The following is a 13303-nucleotide window of genomic DNA, read 5'->3' on the forward strand; positions in this document are numbered from 1 at the left end:
TAACCACAAACCAAAACTCTGCAATAGATACACAAAAAAATAAAAAGAAAGGAACCCAAACAAAACACTATAGAAAACCATGAACCACAAGGGAAGAGACCAAGAAAAGAAGTAACAGAGAAGAGTTACATAAACAATCAAAAACAATGAACAAAATGGCAATAAGTACATACCTATCCAGACTGAAAATGAAGGGATGGAAAAAGATATTCCATGCACATGGAAACCAAAAGAAAGCTGGGGTAGCAATACTCATATCAGACAAAATAGTCTTTAAAACAAAAGACAAATAAAGGTATTTACATAATGATGGGTCAATCCAAGAAGAGGTTATAATATTCATAAATATTTATGCAAACAACATAGGAGCATCTAAATATACAAAGAAAATATTAACACACATAAAAGGAGACATTGAGAGAACAACACTGACATTAGGGGACTTTAATACCATGTATACATTACTGGATAGATCTTCCATACATAGAATCAATAAGGAAACTTTGGCATTAAATGACACATTAGAGATAATGAGCATAATAAATATTTTTAGAACATTTTATCCAAAAATTTCAGAATACATATTCTTTTCAAGTGCACATGAAACATTTTCCAGAATAGATCACATTAGGTCACAAAACAAGTCTCAGTACATTTAAGAAGATTAAAATCTTATCGAGTACCTTTTCCAATCACAATGGCATAAAATTAGAAATCAATTACAAAATGAAAACTGGAAAAAAACAAACACGTAGAGACTAAACAACACTCTATTAAACAACCACTGGGTCACCAAAGAAATTAAAAAGAAAATCAAAAAGTACCTTGTGACAAATAAAAATGAGGACACAACTTTCTGAAATCTGTGAGATACAACAAAAGCAGTTTTAAGAAGGAAGATCATAGCGATACAAGGAACAAGAAAAATCCCAAATAAACAATATAACTTTACACCTAAAGAAACTAGAAAAACAAACAAAATCCAAAGTTATTTCAAGGAAGAAAATAATAAATATCAGAGTAGAAATAAATGAAATAGGGACAAAAAAAAAACCAATAGAAATGATCACTGAAACAAAAAGCTAGTCTTTGACAAGATAAACAAAATCAATAAACTTTTATCTGGACATATCAAGAAAAAAAAGAGTGGGCCCAAATAAGTAAAAATAAAAAATGAAAGAGAAGTTTAAATTAACACCACAGAAATACAAAGGATCATAAGAGACTACTACTACAAACAATTAGATGTCAATAAATTGAAAATAAAATCTAGAAGAAATGGATAAATTCCTAGAGATGCACAACTTTCCAATACTGAATCATGAGAAATAGAAAATCTGAATACACTGATTACAATTAATGAAATTGAATCAGTAATTTAAAAACTCCCAACAAACAGAAGTCCAGGGCTAGATAACTTCACAGGAGAGTTCTACCAAACATGTAAAGAAGAATTAATACCTATCCTTCTCATATTATTCCAAAAAAAAAAAAAAAACTGAAGAGGAAATAACACTATTAAATTCATTTTATACAGCCAAAATTACCTTGATACCAAAACCAAACAAAGCCACCTCGAAAAAAATTGCAGGCCAATATTTCTAATGAACATAGATGCAAATATCCTCAACAACATATTAGCAAACCATATTTAAAAATACATTAAACGAGACGTATTCCAAAGATGAAGTGAGATTTATTCCAAAGATGCAAGGATGGTCCAAAATCTACAAATCAATCAACATAATGCACCACATTAAAAAACTGAAGGATAAAAATCTCATGATCATCTCCATAGATGCATTAAAAACATGTAATAAAATTCAAAATCCATTTATGAAAAAAAAACCTCTCAACAAAGTGGATATAGACAAAATGGACCACAGCATAATAAAGGCTATATATGATAAGCCCACAGCTAACTTTACACTCAGTGGTAAAAAGCTGAAATATTTTTTCCTTAAGATGAAGAACAAGACAAGGATTCCACTATCACTACTCTTATTTAACATAGGTTTGGAAATAGCCATAGCAATTAGGCAAGAAAAATAAATAAAAAGCATCCAAATTGGAAAGGAAGTAAAACTGTCATTATTGCAGATGACATGATACTATATAGAGAGAACCCTAAAAATTCCACCAAAAAAAACTATTAGAATTGATAAATTAATTCAGTAAAGCAGCAAGATACAAAATTAATATTTGGAAATCAGTTGCATTTCCATAAACTAATAATGAGCTATCAGAAACAGAATTTAAGAAAACAACCCCATTTAAAACTGCACAAAAAAGAAGTAAATACATAGGAAAAAAATAACCAAGGAGTCGAATGACTCATACTCGGAAAACTATAAAACTTTGTTGAAAGAACTTAAAGATTACACAAGTAAATGGAAAGGTATAGTGTGCTCATGAATTGGAAAAATTAAGATTGTTAAAATGTCCATACTACCTGTGTTGCTGCAGATCCATGCTTCCGAGGTAAAGGCTACAAGATTTGGGCAGTTGGAAGAAAATGCGAGGAGCCACAGGCAACTGCAACATAGCTCTTTATACCAGCAAGGGCACAGCCCACCTTGCAGGGCGGCAGTGTTATCCAGCAAGGGCACGGTACCCCCTCACATAGCGGCAATGCCTTTTATACATTGGTTAAACAATAGTGGCACATTGCCAATTTAGAAGCCCGTTCATGTGTACCAGGCACATGGTTACATAAGGGAAGAAGTGCTGAGTTTCTTCCATTTGGAAGTTAGCTATAGGTGTGGGAGAGAGCCTGACTATGGTTATCTTTCTTTCTCCGCACACTTTACCCCTTTAGGGTTCCTCCTGTACACCTGTGGAGGTTTGGCACGTGATCGCTGTAGGAGGGCAGGGCTCTGTACCCATATGCCACAACAACAATACAGGGAACATGTCATTAGGAGGCATGTTCTACCTCCTAGGAGAGTTAAGACCCAGTGTCAAGTGGACATTAGGCCTGCCCATCACTCCTGCAGAAGATCGCCAGTGAGCCACTGGATTTCCTGTATTTCTTTCAATACAAGGGGGCATATCCCCAGTCAGCTCCACTCCTTCACTAGTTAGCCATGACCATCCATCAGGTACTGAGTATTCCAGTAAAGGTTTGTTCAGTCCATGCCGAGTTTTTCTCTGTCTATTTGAGTATTGATGACAGTCCAGTTGGGTGACTAGGGTCTCCAGTGGGTTAGCAGTTCCCATGCTGTGACATCAGTTATATGTATATGCCAGGGCAGTCCTGCAGAGGAGCTGACAGGAAACTCTGTGCAGACCCAACAATGTGAGACATTTGTGATTGCAGCATAGGTATGTGCCCATTTAACCACGGTATTTGCTTAAAGTAGCCTAAGGTTGGAAAAAAAGGAAGACGACAGTACAAACACAGGTGAATCTTTTCCATCAGGCAAGATGCATGCCAGCTGCCAAGGGGAGCCAGCCCAGCCAGCAGTACTCGTTTCCCTTGCAGTATTGTGCCCATTGTGTCAACATGACACAATATGGGAGAACTCATGGTAGGCCACAGTGACAACACAAATGTTCCCCTTAGGATGGTACTTTCTTTTTCATCCATCTTTCCTGTGGGATATTTCACAGTTATTTGTGGTGGCTAGTCAGCCGTTAACCAAGGAATGACCTGTAAGTTCACCTTTAGTCCTTTGCCCCATGGGACGTTAGGCCTACCCATTGGCAGTGTGGGGCCTTTATTTTCCATGGCCGAGTCCATTGCACTGTTTTTTTTTCCCCCTTTTCAGACAAGTAGGGGCATGTAGGAGTATATTACCATTGAGTCCATGACTAGGTTTCAACAGAGTTTCAGTGGAAGTTACTTGTAATTGAATTGGGGCTGTGGCTCTATGATAACACCTTTACCAGAGAGGGACCTCCAGCTTGAAGTCGTTAATTTAGGCCCCGCAACAGGTCCCACAAGCGGGATACCCAACCTTGCAGTCCTGGGGGATTGACGGTTATTTGTAGGCGCTGTTTCAACAGCCCGTTGTTCACCGTTCGGTCATGTTTGTTGCCTGGGGATTTTATGGGGCATGCAATTTCCACTGAATGTCCATTTGCTTGGCCCACATTTGGACCTCGCGCCTGGCAAAATGAGTCCCTTGGTCACTTTCCGCCATTTATGGCTTATTGTAAAAGGCACATAAGCGTTTGAGAGCTTGGATAATGCTTTTTTGGTCTGTGGCCGCATAGGGCCACACAAACAATAGTCCAGTAGCTGTGTTTACTGCCATAAGGGCATACGATGGCCCTTGAGTTTTGGAAGAGGTCCCATGTAATCTATCTGCCACATGGTTAATGGGACCCTTCTCCTTGTTACTTTTGCATGCTCTCATTTCATGTGGTGAGGATGTGGCATATCCCGGCTGCATACCGGATACTTGGCACAGGAATCTGTGACATCTTCCCACTTCAGGGGAAGGTTCTATTGTCGTTTCACTGTCCACATAGTTTTGGCACCCAAATTCTATAATCGTCTGTGGAGCCAGTGCGCCACGTCAGTGGAAGGAGTCTTTTCCAGCCATCACATATGAGAGAACACATCTACCTCAGCATTTCTTGAAGTTACCAAGGGGACACGACCTGTAACATGATACACAGTTACGTCCTTTTCTTGACCTATCTCCCATAGGTCTTGCCACATGGCTTGTCACCATAAAGGTTTATGGCCTGCTAGCTAGTTTTGCCACTTCCACATAGGTCTTTAAATACTGCCCATCTGTCAGTACAAATAGTCAAGGGGCCATTTTCTGGGCTATAACCATCCATATAGCCCATAGTTTAGCCCATTGGCTGCTTTGGCCCATATCTATATCACACCAAATGTGGTCAGTAGCTGGTTGCACCCCTATAGCTACCCACTTTGCTCCCTGCCCCCTACTGGACCTATCTGTATACCACGCATCAGTGTGTATGAACAGCTTCCCTTCTTTGTAGAAGTCATTTCTAAATCTGTAGGAACTGCAGCATCCAGTATATCGTCAGTGGTAAACTCAACTGGGCCTAAAACCATCTGTAATTCCATGGCCAGAGGGCTAGCAGCTATGGCACTCCGTTGTTCCAGATAGGCACCCCATTTTGTCAGGATAGGGGTTTGGCCACCCATTTTAGGGGCCTGTATCCATTCACATAACCAACCTTGTATAGAGTAAGTAGTGTGCACTTGCACTTTGTCCATGCCAAAGTCTTGGTCTGCAAAGCTGCGTATACAGCTCCTAATTGTTTCTCTTTTAGGGAGTACCACTCTCTGCACCTTTCCATAGTTGGGACCAAAAACCCACTCGGATCCTAGTTCGTTCCAAACATTGACATAGGCCCCAGCCATATCCTTTTGCTGTTATATGTACGTCCAATTCAAAGGGCTTACCTGGATCTGTTATCTGTAAGGCTTGGGCATGTTGCACTGCCCACTTGGTGGTGGTAAATGCCTTCTCTACTGTTTCATCCCAGTTTCATGTAGCTCCCTTGTTGATTAGGCCATACAATGGCCATGATAGTTGTGCTAGGTGGGACACAAACACTTTCCAGTACTCCAAAAGGCCCATATAACTCTGCAATTCTTTAACTATTGTGGGTCATGGATATGCTTGTATCTTATCAATTATAGCATCAGGGATAACTTTCATCTTACCTGACTAGACAACACCCCAAAATTTAACAGGTAAACCAGGTCCCTGAACCTTGGTTGCATTTACTGCCCAGCCACGTTTTCAGATGCTGCAACAGCACCAGCGCCACTTGCTCTAGATCTGTAAGGGAAGCGGAGGTTAATATGACATCATCAACATAATGAAACAATTCCACCATTGCCGATCGGGTTCAGGTTGATAAATCCTGGGCTACCAACCCATGGCAAATTGTTGGGCTATGTAAGTAGCCTTGCGGTAATACCACAAAAGTTCATTGTCTTCCTTTCCACGTAAAGGCAAATTGGTCTTGACTTTCAGGAGCCAAAACTATGGAGAAAAAAGCATTAGCCAAGTCCAAGACATAGTGATATGTTCCCAGCAATGTAGTCAGTTGATCCATTTGATCGTGAATGGATGGTACTGCCGCATGCAGTGGGGGAGTCACTTTATTCAATTCCCGATAGTCCACAGTCATTTTCCATGAGCCATCAGGCTTCTTTATTGGCCACACAGGGACATTATATGGACTATAGGTGGGGTGCACAATCTGAGCTTTCTCCAATTCCTGGATCATAGCCCCGATTTCATCATGTTCACTAGGCAAGCAATACTGCTTAACATTGACAATGCACCTTGGTTCTGGCACTTTCTGTGATGGGTGATGAGTATTTCCCCACACTACACTCTTCACCTCCTGTACTTGCAGACGGAATTCACCAGCAGAGGTCTGCAGATTGATCCCTTGCAACACATCCATCCCTAGGATGTATTCCAGCACTGTAGAAACATACAATTTGTATGGATGTGGGGACAAACATCCTATTCCAAGAGGCAAAGTCATACCTTTGGTCTTAATAATCTTACCCCCATAGCCGTCTATGTAGGCAGCTGGCCCAGGGAACCTCTCTGGATTTCCATAGATAAGATAGCAGTTGGCCCCGGTCTAGGACTCTTTGCACATTGTTTGGGGACCAGTGGATTGCCAATTCTACATGCTGCCTCCAGTCCCTGCCTATTCTCTCCAAACGAGTACTTTGGCCTTCTCCCTAATCATATAAGGTTAACAGAGAGTTCTGGGGTTTCAAAAAGTCCTTCAAGGCCACTGGCCTAGCTCTTTCAGTGAGAGATTTCTGCTGACACCTGAACTGTTGTTCAGGTTTCAACTGCCACCACAATTCTAGCAACACTGCATTAGGCTGGCAGTCTATCTTGTTTTGATCAATTCCTGCAGCTGGCAAATCAGTCCACATTTGTGCTTGGGTCACCCGAACAGGACCCTAAATAGAGCCTTTCTTTTTTTTCTGGCCCCTCTGGAGTCTGGGCATTACCACAGGGACACTTCTTCCCCCTGCCTCACGGCGTCTCCCCTCCACATCCCCCAGAGAAGCCATTGCTGTAGTCACTTCACGTATATGTTTCCCCACATAGGGAGCCAGGACAGCAACCAATGAACTAAAAGCGGTAGAGTGGGTGGTCTCTAATACTAGGTCCCACATACCAGTCATAAATCATTCATCATTCAGTCCCCGCATATTCAAATTAAACATAGCTTGTCACATGCTCAGTTCACAAATAATCTGCACTAATTCAGCATACATTTGCCATTTACTCACATGCTCTAGGAGTTCTCCAGCTTCATTCCAAATGTCCACACAGCGGCCGTAAGCTATTCCATCAGGGTATGGTTCTCCTGTCTCTGAGGGCAACTCCGAGGATGGACTTCTTTGGAGCTCAGCTTCCAGTTGTTCACCCTTGCATCCAAGGCACCTGCCTTTGCCGAAGCTTCTGTACATGCACAGCCTCTACTACAGCTTTATACATATTCTGCTTCAAAGTCATTAAAAGCACTCAGGCCCACTCGACCAGTCATGGCTCAAGCTTTTTCCAGCAGCTGCGCCTACAAGGATCGAAGCGCCTTTTCAATACTTATTGGGGACCAATCAATTGCCTCCCATGGCTCAGGTAGAGTCCAAGTCATCAATACCGCTGCCACAGGATACCACATACTCTGTGGGGGCCACATGTCCCTCCCATCCTCAGGCGGGGCAGATGGCTCCCCTTACCTGGGAATCCTACTCATGACTACACCAAGTGTATGGCTGCAGATTCATGGTTCCGAGGTAAGGGGCACAAGACTTGGGCAGTTGGAAGAAAATGCGAGGAGCCATAGGCAACTATGACATAGCTCTTTATTCCAACAAGGGCACAGCCTGCCTTGCAGGGTGGCAGTGTTATCCAGCAAGGGCACGGCACCTCCTCACATGGTGGCGGCACCTTTTATACACCGGTTAGACAATAGTGGCACATTGCCAAGTTAGAAGCCCATGCATGTGTACTGGGCACATGGTTGCATAAGGGAAGAAGTGCTGAGTTTCTTCTGCTCATAAGTTAGCTATGAGTGTGGGAGGGAGCCTGACTATGGTTATTTTTCTTTCTCCGCACACTACCCCAAGCAATATATGTATTCAATGTAATCTCCATCAAAATCTCAACGGCATTTTTCACAGAACTAGAACAAAGAATCATAAAATTTGTATAGAACCACAAAAGACCCCAAATAGTCAAAGCAGTCTTGAGTAGAAACAGAGTTGGAGCTATCGCACCCCCTGATTTCAAACTAGACTACAAAGCTATAGTCATCAAAACAGTATAGCACTGGCTCGAAATACATGCATAGATCAGTGGAATGGAATAGAGAGTCCAATGATAAACTCACATAAATATAGTCATTTAATCTATGACAAAGGAGAGAAGAATATACAATGCGGAAGAGAGCCTCCTCAATAAAAAATGCTGAGAAAACTGGATAGCCACATGCAAGAAAATAAAGCTGGACCACCGTGTTACACCATATATAAAATAAATTCAAAATGGATTAAAGACTTAAATGTAAGACCTGAAACCATAAAACTCCTAGAAGACAATGTAGATGTAAACTCTTTGACATTAGTCTTAGCAATATTTGTTGGACTAGTCTCCTCAGGCAAGGGCAACAAAAGCAAAAATAAACAAATGGGATTACATCAAATTTAAACAGCTTTTGCACAGTGAAGTAAACTACCAACAAAATGAAAAAGTAACCTACTGAATAAAAGACAACATTTGTAAATTATACATCTGACAATTATATATAAAGAACCTACACAACTTAATAGCAAAAAAAACCCCTAACAACCCAATTAAAAATGAGCTGAGGTCTTAAATAGACATTTTTCCTAAGAAGACATACAGATGGCCATCAGGCACATGAAAGGATGCTCAACATCACTAATCATCAGAGAAAAGGAAATCAAAACCACAATGAGATATCACCTCATACCTGTCAGAATGGCTATTATCAGAAAGACAAAAAATAACAAATGTTGTCAAGGATGGGGATAAAAAGGGAACCTTTGCACACTGTCAGTGGGAATGTAAAATGGTGCAGCCACTATGGAAAACAATATGGAGGTTTCTCAAAATATTAAAAATAAAACTACCGTATGATCCACTAATTCCACTTCTGGGTATTTATCCAAAGAAAACAAAAACATTAATTTGAAGAGTTATATGCACCTCTATGGTCATTACAGCATTATTTACAATAGCCAAGATAAGAAAGCAACCTAAGAGTCCATAGACAAATGAATGGATAAAGAAAATATGGTATATGTATGCGTATATATGGAGTAGTCTCCTCATTTTATATAGATGATAGATAGATAGATAGATAGATAGATAGATAGATAGATAGATAGATAGATAGATAAAATGGAATATTACTCAGCTATAAAAAGCATGAAATCTTGTCACTTATGACAACATGGTTGGATCTAGAAGGTATTAAGATAAGTGAAACAAATCAGACATAGAAAGAAAAATAGCGTATGATTCCAACTTATATTTGAAATCTACAGATCAAAACAAATTAACAAGCAAAATAGAAACAGACTCAGATACAGGAACAAATTTGTGTTTACCAGAGAGGATAGTGGTTGGGGGACAGGTAAAATAGGGGAAGGGGATTTAGAGGTACAAATTATCATATATAAAGTAAATAAGACATAAGGATGTAATGTACAGCATATAGAATATTGTCAATAAGATCGTAATAACTTTGTATGGTGACAGATTGTAACTAGACTTATCACGAGAATTACTTCATAACATATATAAATATCAAGTCACAATGATGAACCTGAAACTAATAGAATATTATATGTCAACTATCTATCAATTTAAAAAATATATAACTTGATTTGGATCATCTAAAACTGGTCAGGTATCTAACAATAGTTGGCAACAGTTGGCGTTTGGTTATGTTTTTAAAGATTTCATTGTTTTGTTTTTTAACTATACTACAGACTTTATTAAGATTTCATTCATTTTTCCACTAATGTCTTTTATCTGATCCATCACCCCGTGCCATACAGGAGTTCCACACACCCTCAGAATTTCTGTGTCCCCTTTGTACTAATTACTCTTCCCTTCCCCAGTTCCTGGCAATTACTTATCTATTTTCCATCCTATAGTTTTTGCTTTTCCGGAGTGTCATATATAATTTTAATTTTGCAGACTGATCTGTCTTCCTTTAATTTAACTAAAGCTAAATTAGCGAATTTCAATTACAAAGTTTAGAATAAAATTAAAAATAATTTGTTTCATAGAATTCAGAAATAATAAACAATGGTGTTAAAATAGCAAAAGTAAAATAAAATCAGAATGAAAAAGGAATGTAACAATAATGTACATATAATAGCGCATGAAGCCTGCATTATATTAGCTTTTATACCAACAGTCACAAAATATAATTTTTAATATATTCTATGGAAGAAGGCAAAAGTGCCTAGGGCTCACAAAAGTCATGATGTGGTCTTGCACACTATGTTTTATAGGCCTAGTTAAGGAGTTGAATTTTATCTTGTAGAATAAAGAGGAATCATTGAAGGGACTAAAGAGAGCAGAATGATTAGATTTGCATTTTTAAAAGATATCTTAGAATGAAAGAAGGGGGCAGAACCAGTTAACAGACTTTAGGGAACTATTGCCATAATTCACGTGAGAGATAATGACAGCCTGAAATATTTAGAAGGTGGAATCAATAGGTTCTTTCGACAACTTCTCATGTGAATAAAATAAAATCCAAACTCATTTTTAAAAGGCCTTGGATGACCTGGGCTCTGCCTGCCTTCAACTTTATCTTGCATTGCTCTTCCCTTCACCTACTATGATCTGGCCACATTGACTTTCTTTCAATTTCTTAAATATATAAAACTTTTTCTGGGCTCAAGTCTTCACATGTGCTTATTCTATCTGTGTGTTGCTCCTTCTCCAACCCTTCACGCTAAAATTTTCTCAAAATTTAGGTCTCAGCCTAAATATTACTTTCTCAAAGAGGCTTTACTTGAGCACTCACTCCTTTTTCTTCATCGCACTTTCTATATTTGTATGTATTTGTTAGTTCGTTTTTGTTCATTATCTGTATTCCTCAATTAGAATGCAAGCTCCAAGAGGCAGAGACACATTAAACAAGTGTCTGGCACATAGTAGGCACTAAAAGAATATAAATCAATGAATAGCTTGATGGCATTTGGTTTGTTTCCAGTTTGAGGGTATTTCAAATAATGCTGCTACAGATGTTCATGTATACGTCTTTTGTTTGTTGTGCTAATGTATGCGTTTCTTATGGGTATACACCTAGGAGAGGAATTGCTAGATATCAGGTATGCATATGTCTAATTTTTGTAGATACTGCCAAAGTATTTTCCAAAGTAGTTGAAACTTTACAGATAATAATACTTCAGTGGTCACAAGTTGCCTAAATTTTACTTGGTTTGAAGTGAGATGGATTCCTATTATAGGAATCCAGGAAGTGCCAGGGATATTTCAGTGGTGTGCTAGCTAGAGCTGCATGCACCGACTCATTAAAGTCAATTGTGTGCATCTGTTTTCAAATCCACATTCAATGATGTCACATTAGTAGCTTAAAATTACCCATGATGGGAATTTTTTACACCATGGAAATTAGGAAACACTCTTAGTCAAGGTTCCTGTCTTCCCCCAGACTGTATACCACCAGCATGCCACTGGACTATTCTAACGCACAAATTTTAAGCAAGTGTATAGCCCCTCACAAATATTTATCCTTGAGTAAAGCATTTCAGATTCCCAGAAGATAATGCAGGGAAGGGATATATTCAAATTGTTCTATTAATAAAGATGATAAGATTAATAAAAATAGTTAATATTTATTGAGTTTTTACTATGTACTGAGCATTGGATTATGTTTATAAGGACTTCCATTTTAATTTTAACAACACTATTATGTAAAATATCCTTTAAATTCCCATTTTACAAATGAGGAAACTGATGTGCAGAGTTCAAAAATTTTGCCCATAGCCCCTAAAGTAGTAAGTGGTCCATGTGAATTCACTCCTTCTTTGGCTTAAATATTAGATATTTATAAGCATGTAAGCTCTACAAGGGCAGAGACAGTCTTATTCATATCTCTGTTGCAGTGTCTAGAAGTGCCTGGTACCAAAACTTTTTGAATGAATAGGTGAGTGAATGAGTGAATGACTGCTTAACTGAATGAATGACTAATACTTGGCCATTATGCTTCAATGCTCTAAAACCATAACTGATTAATACAAGAATTGTCTCTAGTCATTTTATTTACTTTTCTCATTCAATACTGTCTTGAACCCATTCCAACCAGGCTTTTGTCCCTACCACTCTCCCAAAAGATGTTTGGTAAAGATTTCCAATAACTTTCTTTGCCAAATCCAATGATCAATCATTTGCTATCGTCATACTAAATATTTTTGTCAAGAACGTTTGATATAGCTGAGCATTCCTTGCATTTTGGGTAAAAAGTTTTCTAAACACATGATTTTTAAATAGATTTTAAACCATTTAAAATGTTTACTTTGAAACTTCTGCTTCCAGGTAAGATGGAGTAAACATATGTGTCCTTTCATCTCCTATTAAATTCAAGTATAAAACCTGAACAGACTGCATGGAAAGCTATTTGAGAACTCTGAAAAGTAAACATCAGCAGGAAGATCAGGGTAGAAAACCAGAACTCAAAATACCATTAAACCAGTGATTAATTTACCCTTTTTTCCCCTCAGGATTCTCAGACCTTAACTCCATGTAACTTGAAACCGAAAAGTGAGCACTGGTATGCAGAGATAGAAAGGCATGAGAAATCCACTAGTTTTGGCTGGAGGAGAGGAAAAGAGAATTCCTGAAGATCAGAGAGAGTAAGGAAAAACACGATTTTTTTTTCTGTCTCTCATTTTCCCCCACTCGGTTGACCTAAGCAAGTCCAGTGTGTGTTAAAATAAAAATATCAACATACTCCATAGGATATAAATAAGACCCAGGGTCTCAATGCATTACTCAAAATGTACAGGACACAATTCCTATTATTCGGAATAGGAAGAGCCACAAAAATCTCCACTTACATGGGAAAAGGCAATCAACAGATGCAAATGATGACATGACAAAGATGTTGGAATTATCTAATAAAGACTTTAAAGCAGCTATGAGAAAAATGCTCAAATAAGAAATCAAGAACACTCCTGAATCAAGTATTAGAATAAAGTATCAGTGGAATCAATGCTCTACTTTATAAAATAATAGTATATTTACTAATCTTAAAGTAA

The sequence above is a fragment of the Pteropus vampyrus genome, unplaced genomic scaffold (genome assembly GCF_000151845.1).
Source record: "Pteropus vampyrus isolate Shadow unplaced genomic scaffold, Pvam_2.0 Scaffold63, whole genome shotgun sequence".
Classification (NCBI taxonomy): Eukaryota; Metazoa; Chordata; class Mammalia; order Chiroptera; family Pteropodidae; genus Pteropus; species Pteropus vampyrus.